This window comes from Lytechinus variegatus, chromosome 17 (genome assembly GCF_018143015.1).
Source record: "Lytechinus variegatus isolate NC3 chromosome 17, Lvar_3.0, whole genome shotgun sequence".
NCBI lineage: Eukaryota > Metazoa > Echinodermata > Echinoidea > Temnopleuroida > Toxopneustidae > Lytechinus > Lytechinus variegatus.
Genome location: NC_054756.1, coordinates 15,288,290 through 15,297,387, shown reverse-complemented (window position 1 = coordinate 15,297,387; position 9,098 = coordinate 15,288,290).

Here is a 9,098-nt window from a genome sequence, read left to right as displayed (position 1 = left end):
GGAAAATATGAGGAAAATACATGCATTGATTCTCTCCTTACCTATATGAATTTGAGGAATGGTAGCATGTATCTATTACAGCCTGCTCTGGTACGAATGCTGTGAGTTTGTAAGACATGCTTATCTTATATTGAACGTTTCCATGTTCAAAATTCTCTACCAGCACCACGAACCAGACGATTTCATTCGTTTCATTTCCGTTCCGGAGGATCAAGGTTAAAACTTGTGAAAATTGATTTTGTTTTTACCCCCCCCCCCTCTCTCTTGTTGTTGTTTTGAAACACTCAGTTTGTATCATGTAAAAAGACAATCATGTAACACGACAATGCACACACACCTACTCCTCATCTTTCTCTCCCTCTTCTTTCTCTCCCTCTTCTTCTTCTTCTCCATCCTTCTCCTCCTCCTCCTCTTCTTCTTCTTGATCAATATTATGATTATTATTATCATTGTTATTCAAATTCTTATTCTTCTCTTCCCCTCTTCCCTTTTTCCCTCATTTTTGGGGTAACTCATTGAGAAAAAAATACTTATATGACTTTAAACATTAACTTGATGTTTTGCATGATTTCATTAATTTCTTTAAGTTGTATACAAAAATCAAATTCATTTTGAATTCATTTTATAGTGGATGGTATGGGTTCTTTTTTAAGTCAACTTGTAGACTGGATAAAGATGTTCTTAAAATTTATCCACATGTGCTGCACTCGACCCAGGTGAGGTAAACGGGTATACCGGCAGGAAGTAATTCCTCAAAAAGCTGTGCGCACCAGAATCGGTAGACTATAGCTTAGCCGGGGTAATAGGAGCGCCTTGAGCACCTAGCAAGGTGGATACGTGCGCTATACAAATCCTATATTATTATTAAAATGAACGATAAACAAACAAGTTTATGTGTTATGTGTTTTAATCATGTTTTTCATCGTGTTGTTGGTGAAGGTGAAAGATCCAGCTAGTTTAACCAAATGAAATTATTCTAATTTTTTTCTGTCCTTCAGATTGAAATTGTATTTCTCGTCCTTGCTAAACATATGGGATACATAGACATAGTATCCTATTTATTTTTGACACGCATACCAGTGTAAAAACAGGGTTACACTTCGTATTTCCGAAAATTCTTTATTCCGAAGGTTCGTTGTTCCGAATGTTCGTTAATCCGAAAACGAGATAAGATTCGTTGTCCCGAAGATTCGATAATCCGAAATAAGGTTCTTTATTTCGAAGGTTTGTTAATCCGAAAAATGAAATAATCGGTGGCGAAGACGGGAAAACCGAAAGGGTAAGCGTGGTGGAGGCAGAGGGGGGGGGGGTACACCGTTACTTTTCAATGATTATGATGATGGATAGGCAAAAAGAGGGCAACGTTTATACGAATTTTCGTTTGGCATGTTTGGGGGCAAAGCCAAAATTGGCACTCGTGTCAAAATGGGAATCTTGGTGAGATTATCATCTGCGTGAAGTCATTGTGTGTTAAGTAGAGCAAAGCCTTTTTGAAGTGATTTCTGATTATGGTTATAGATATTCAGGTTTCTTATTTCGCAAAAGAGTGTAACGAACTCGTTTTTGAATTACTGTCAAAACGGCATTCTTGGGAGGTGTTGCGAGCGTGGATAGCAAACTCAATATTTTAGACATATCAATAAGAAATGAAAATAAAACATTCTGAGCAACTTTTGCAAACATTGCAAAGATGTGCATCTAACTGAAGAATTAACACGAGCGCGAAGTGCGAGCTGAAATATACTGACCAGAAAAGTGACTTGTTTAGGATTGCATTTAGTGACTCATCAATATGATACATCGAATAATGCGAGTGCGAAGCTAGCTCACCATGCTCATGTTGTCTCTCATTGCGCTAGACTTGCAAATATCCATTTTCTCATTCATTTGATTTATCCGGTTTAAACATGATACAAAGGTACAAGGACCAAACTTACATGTTTACAATAATTAAAACCAAAAACAAAATACTGAATATCGAACAAAGAAAATGTAAATTCATTCAACGAGAAAACTACTATTAACGAAATATATGTTTTTAAGTTTAAGGGGTTGTCTGAACAGCGACTTTTTATTCTTATAGACAAGAGAAATGTATCTAATTTTTTTAATGCAAACGCGAGAAGCGAGCTAAAAGTTATAAAAATTTCAGGAATTTTGTCCAAAAACTTTAACATTCCGAGCAATGTTTGTGATAATGAACAAAACGCATATGGAACTAACTACTTCGAGAGAGAAGTGCGAGCTGAAATTTTTGATAAACTGTAATAAAGAGGAATTTTAAGTAGTTTGTTATATAGAATTCATATAGAAGTAGGCCTATATACATACTAATGAAAATGCGAGCACGCAGCGATAGATGATATGTTTTGACGATCTGACCTGAAAAGGAATATTTGGAGAACTTCATGGAAAAAAAGGAATAGAATAAGTACTTCAAACGAACCTTATTTCATTTGCTGATTAACGAAACTTTCTTAGTTTTCGGACTAACGAACCTTCGGAATAACGAACCCTTTGAATATTCGAACCTTGAAGCGTCGGAATTACCATGATTACGAATGTATGCCGAAAAGGGTTTACAGGTGTATCCAGGGTGTCGAGTAGGCATTGTGCCATCTACCTTTTTAATTTTATTGGGGGGGGGGGTGGGGTTTGTCAAAATTTAAAGAGAAAAAACTTCCATCTGTAAAAAAAAAAAGGTGATCATCTTCTGTATTCTCTTTTTATTTTTGCTTGCCGTTTTTTTTTCGGGGGGGGGGGTAAAAAGTGCCCTCCCTAACGTCTCCGTGTGGTAAAATTTACATCCGCCCCCGATGGTATACTTCCCTAAATATTGATTTTATCATTATTTAGTTATACAGAAATCGAATTTGCATGATATCGAGAAATACATTTGGCGCCAATGATTTTATTAGGCCACGAACAAAGTAGTCGAGTGCCACTTGAGAATTTACTACAAAATTTTGTAGATAAAGGGTGAACTTAAATGATTTGACTTGCATTTTAAATTTAAAAAAATCACAACATTACATAACATTATTTTAAAATGTCATCATATTTATTTTCAAAAATTGGTTTATTATTTTGGAAAGTAAAGCGAGAAAATAATTAACAAGGGGGTTTGGTAGAGTGTATTAAAAAAGATAAATCTTGTAGATTAGATAGGGATGCAGATATAAATTACTCTAATTAATAATTGGAACAGAAATAAGAAAGAATATTATTTTAAAGGAAATATGGATGCAAATGAAGGGAAAACAAATCGGTAACACATTTGCTACGGTCTTATTATCTCAGAGGGCATGTGTAATATTGTTCAAGTTTTGGTTCAGAATAATTCAAAGATGAGGATCAAGGTTTTATTTGAAGGTTAGGTTCTAGATTTTTCTTAAAGGGATGGTCCGGGCTGAAAACATTTATAGTTTAATAAATAGAGTAGAATTCACTGAGCAATGTTCAAAAAATTTCATCAAAATCGGATAATAAAATAACAAAATTATTGAATTTTAAAGTTAAGTTTTTGTGAAAACAGTCGTCATGAATATTCATAAGGTGGGCTGATGATGTCACATCCCCACTTGTTCTTTTGTATTTTATTATATGAAATTAGGTTTGTTCAATTTTTTTCCTCCAAGAACTAGAAAAATTGGATTGACAACTGATTTAGTGCATTAGATATTTATTGCTGCAACTTATTTCATTATTATTTTTCACATAAGTATGAAATAATGAAAAAAAATATGATTTGATGTAATAACATAAGAAAACGGAAAGTGGAGATGTGACATCATCAGCCCACCTAATGAATATTCATGCTAAAATTTAAAATTAAATAACTTCGATATTTGTTATCCAATTTTAATGAAATTTTCGGCATTTTGCTCAGTGAATGCTACTCTATGTATCAAGATATAAATATATTCAGCCCGGACCATCCCTTTAACGCGCACATTAATCATCGGGGCAATTGTCGCCGGAGCAAATATCATGGAGCCGAATGTTCATCATGGTCATCATCATCAATTTGATCATTAGCAACTTTAAAATACCACCACCATCGCCGTCAACTTCTTCTCCTTCGTACCCCAGTCATTACCTTCATCACCATCAACATCGGGATCACCATGTTGTAGTAGATGTATGGTCAGGCGCGGATCCAGGAGGGGGCCGAGCCGGCCCCGGCCCCCCGTATTTTTTGACAACCTGCAGAAAAATGTGTACTATTTAACTTGATAGAAACTACGAAAAACAGAAAGGAAAGTAAGAAAGAGGTATTATACCCATGATGTGTAATTTACAGCCTCGTAACGGCCGGCCCGACCCCGAAAGGAAACAAGAAAAGGGTGATGGGAAGAATTGGAAAATATACTTTATTTAAAAATCTTCGCTCGCGCTTCGCGCTCGCATTTCCTGTGTAATGAATCCCATTCAATAGGATTAAAAGACACTTAATATATCCAGTTCTGAAATCAATTTCCACACAATATTTTAGCTCGCACATCAAGCTTTTATTATTTTGTTTGATTTACACAAATTGTTATATCAATTGCGCGCTCGCATTGTTTGATTTGTGAGATACCTATCCTCTTTGGAAATTCTTTCCAAATATTGTCAAAATGCTCCTTTATCATGTCAGTATATCAAAAAATTAAGCTCGTGCTTCGCGCTCGCATGTAATTGTTTAAGACACACAGCTTGTTCTTTATTTAAATAAATACGCGCTTAGACTGTCCAGATTTAAGGTCGGAATATCAAAAATTTTGAGCTCGCGCTTCACACTCTCATTATTTAATTGGTGATTATGTTTCCTCTTCATCAATCACTAAAAACTCCTAATTGAGTCCCTTTTCACGTTACTATAATAAAATTTCGGCTCGCGCTTCGCGCTCGCATTGTTTATTTGGATACTTAAATGATCAGAATCTTCAGTTCTAAGGACATAAAATATCAAAGAATTTTAGCACGCGCTTCGCGCACGCATTATATATTTAGACCACATGAGATACCTTATCTTGTTTATAACAATAAAATCTAACATATACTTCAGTCTTTTGTTAGGACTACCCCTGAAAACCCCCAAAAACAAAAAAAAACATCAGATTATAGCGGCTAATCGAGAAATGTTGATGAAAATATTTTTCGGCCCCCCTATCGGCGAAAGCTTTATCCGCCCCTGATGGTATCACAATCAACATCAGTATCAAGATCATCATCATCATCACCACCACCATCATCATTATCATCATCATCGCCACCACCATCATCATTATCATCATCATCGCCACCATCAACTCCATCATCATCATCATCATCACCACCACCAACATCATTATCATCATCATCATCATCGCCACCACCATCAATTCCATCATCATCATCATCATCGTAACCATCATAATCATCACCACCACCACCATCATTATCATCATCATCATCTTCATCGCCATCAACTTCATCATCATCATCACCACCACCATCACCATCGGTATCACAATTATCACCACCACCACCACCACCATCATTATCATCATCATCACCACCATCAACTCCATCATCATCATCGTCTCCATCATCATCATTAACATCGGTTTTAGTCTCCTTAGTACCCTGGTCATCATCACCACCATCATCATCATCATCACCACCACCACCATCATAATCATCATCATCACCACCACCACAATCAACACCATCGTCGACATCATCATCGCTGTCATTATCATCATCACCACCATCATTATCATTATCATCATTATCATCATCACCGTCATCATCATCATCATCCTCGTTTTCATCATCATCATTAGCATCGGGTTTAATCTCCTTAGTACCCCGGTCATCATCATCACCACTAATATCGGTACCATATACGGTACACTATCATCATCGCCGTTCTCATCATCATATCATTCTCATCATCATCATCACCACCCCCATCACACTGTCATCATCAACAGCACCGCCACCACCACCACCATCATCATCGTCGTCGTCTTCGTCATCATCATCATCACCATCATCATCATCATCAACACATCATCATCATCATCATTCATCGTCATCATCAACATTATCATCATTCTCATCATCACAATTGTCAAAATATTGAAGTTATTATCGAAAAATACTTGTGTTATGCATCTTAATTTCTCATTTCAATTTTCATCTCATTTTATTCATATTTTCTTTTCCTTTTTTTAAGGGGGGGGGGGTTGGGATAAAGAAAAAAAACAAAACAGATCCGATATTCTGCCCCCACCACCCAACGTACCTCCACATCCCGGCCTAGGAAACACAGGTACACTGAGTGTAAGGACATAAATCATTACCATACCAGGAGGGAATCAATATTCATATTTAAAGTATTGTTCCTTTCTTTCACTATATTATGGTTACTGCTAGCTATCTTTCCTAAACTTGATTAATAGATTCTTCAAAATGCTCATTGTTGTAAACATGAGTTGTGTATCATGTTTCATTAACAAAATTAAAACTAATTATGTCGTTATGAATTTCATCAGAATGTGAAAATTTAAAAAAAATGCAATAAAACGTCTAAAATACTGAATTTCAGAATCATTTTACTAGTTATGAATATTCATGATGCGGGTATGTTGTATGTTGCGTTTATGAACGATTTCGTTCGTGCGTAGAATAGTCTGATATTCAATAACTCCAGAGTATCAATCGTACACAGCGCCATGTTTGGTAGTTTCTTCTCGGCTCTACTTTATTGAACCCGGACTTTGAACATGTTGAAAGCATTGATGTATATTTAAAACAAAATGGATAGCGTGCGTATGCATGGTAGGGGACCATACCAACACGTAATTATCCCGCACCCACACACACCGAGTGGTCTAAGGCGCCTTAATTGCTATCGGGGTTCGATCCCCGGCCGCGGCACCTATTCCCGCGACGTGGGCGAAATTATTTTTCCCCCACAAGAGTTCCGGACTCCAGAATGAATATTCATGACTATATATCGAGACTGCTCTTAAATATCCTGCATTCAAATAAATAGAAATGCTATACACATTCTTGGTAACTTGTATGCTTTTCACACTGCATTTCCTTAACCCCATACTATCTTTTTTTTTCGATTCACACTGTCTTTCTTAACCCCATACTATTTGCTTAGCCGGGGTTAACGCCTTAACCCCGGGCAATCACACAGCTCATGAATATTGATGATTTTACCATACAGAGCGCGATTAACATCCAATTTCGGCTTCTGTGATTGGCTATTGCTTAGCCTCACTTTTATAGCCCAGTTTCGTTTCACACTGCATCTCTTAGCACCGCAATTGTGGGTTAAGGGAAAAAAGTTCAATGTGAAAAGCATATTGGTGTGCACTTTAAAAACAAATAGAATGAATAATCAAAGGGGTGGAACTTTGTGACATTTTGAAGTACTTTTGCGTGTTTCTGGTGGTCAAGAGAGCGGTTGTTGCTCTATCAAGATTTTGTTTTTGCAAGGAGCTTCAAACAGTTTGATTTTTGTTATATCCCGGGGGGGCACTTCCATTGACGAGTGGATATCATGCCTCGGAAAGCACCCTAAACACGTTATTTTCCATATTCTGAAAATGCACCCCTTAACAAATATTGGAGAGTGAAACCTACCCTTAAGAAGCAACAAAACAATACTCTAGCTTGCAAGGTATTCCCTGAATTGACCCCCATAAACAAGACAAGTACAGCGATATGTCATGGACGTCGGTCGTCGGTTTTACTTTTACCTACATCTCTCACGTCCCTGCCTACATCATTGGGTTTAGTACAGCCCCACCTCCTACATCTCGCGCAAATCGTACCCTTAACCATGTTAACACATATAGTGTTGACTATTAGGGCAAAAAGTACATCCTTTATAAAACATTTTAGTCTTAATTTTTTACACCCTCGCAAATTTGACCCTAAACACGTAGCTTTCCTAGCAAAAACAGATACCCTTTTTCATTATTTTAGTGTTTTTGACACCCTTATTACGTTACGTACGTAACGTGCCCTATCTTGAAAAAGACATCCTTTTTGGCGTATTTTTTTGGTCGCGCATGGTATCCAATCGCCAATGTAGGTGCCCCCCTCCCGGGGGTTATACCGATGGTTGACTGTTGACATGGGATTCATTGACGAGATAATGACTTGAGTTCCACCCCCATTAGTTCTTGATACGGATGGATCTTGCTTGTGCCTAGCTATTTTCCAGATTTTGAGAGTTGTCAAATATTTTGGATAATAATTCCAGCTCAGTAGCTCCATGATCAAAATTTGCCCATTAAAACGTACATTCAATGACCACCCCCAAAACATATTCATCTGACAAGCCGTCACTTCGGCCAATTTTTCTTGATATTGATTGGCTGAGAATTAGCACAGGTCTGACTGTTACTATGGTAACTGTCTGATGAAACAGAATTTGTCGGTCAAAAAAGTCAATGTAATGAATCGCCCCTGCCCTCGACCCCCGGGAGCGTTTCATCAATATTTTCATCCGACAAGTTGTCAGATCTGACATCTTTCCTTGATTCTGATTGGCTGAGAGGCACTGTTCCTATGGTAACTGTCGGATAAACTGGTACTTGTCGGATAAAATGTCCGACAAATCCTTTCATGAAACGCCCCCCCCCCCCCGGGGGTCCCCTTGTTGCGCCTCCCATGCTTTAACCTGTGGAAACGAACACACCCATCGCGAACTTAATCAACGGAAGAAACTTGAACTTAAGAGTACACAAAGAATGCAAGAAAATTGATCTTTTCATCGATGACCTTAATACATATTAATGCCAACCTACAAAGTCGTCTTGGTTCGGGATGAACGCATTGTTTAGTGTTTACTTTCGAGCTCAGTGGCTAAATATTTACCATTGGCTTTTAACAAAGGTATTTCATGGCTTCCTACTTATTTATCTTTGGTTAGGTTATGAATTGGAAAGAGAACTTGAATATATTAGTACACAATGCCATGTGGAAGGCTGAGATTGAGCTAAAGGTCGAAAATGGGAGACAACATTGACGCTGGAATAATTGTTCTTCGGAACGGAATTTGACTTGTAATTGATAGCAAAACATTAAGAGTCTGACTCATTTTT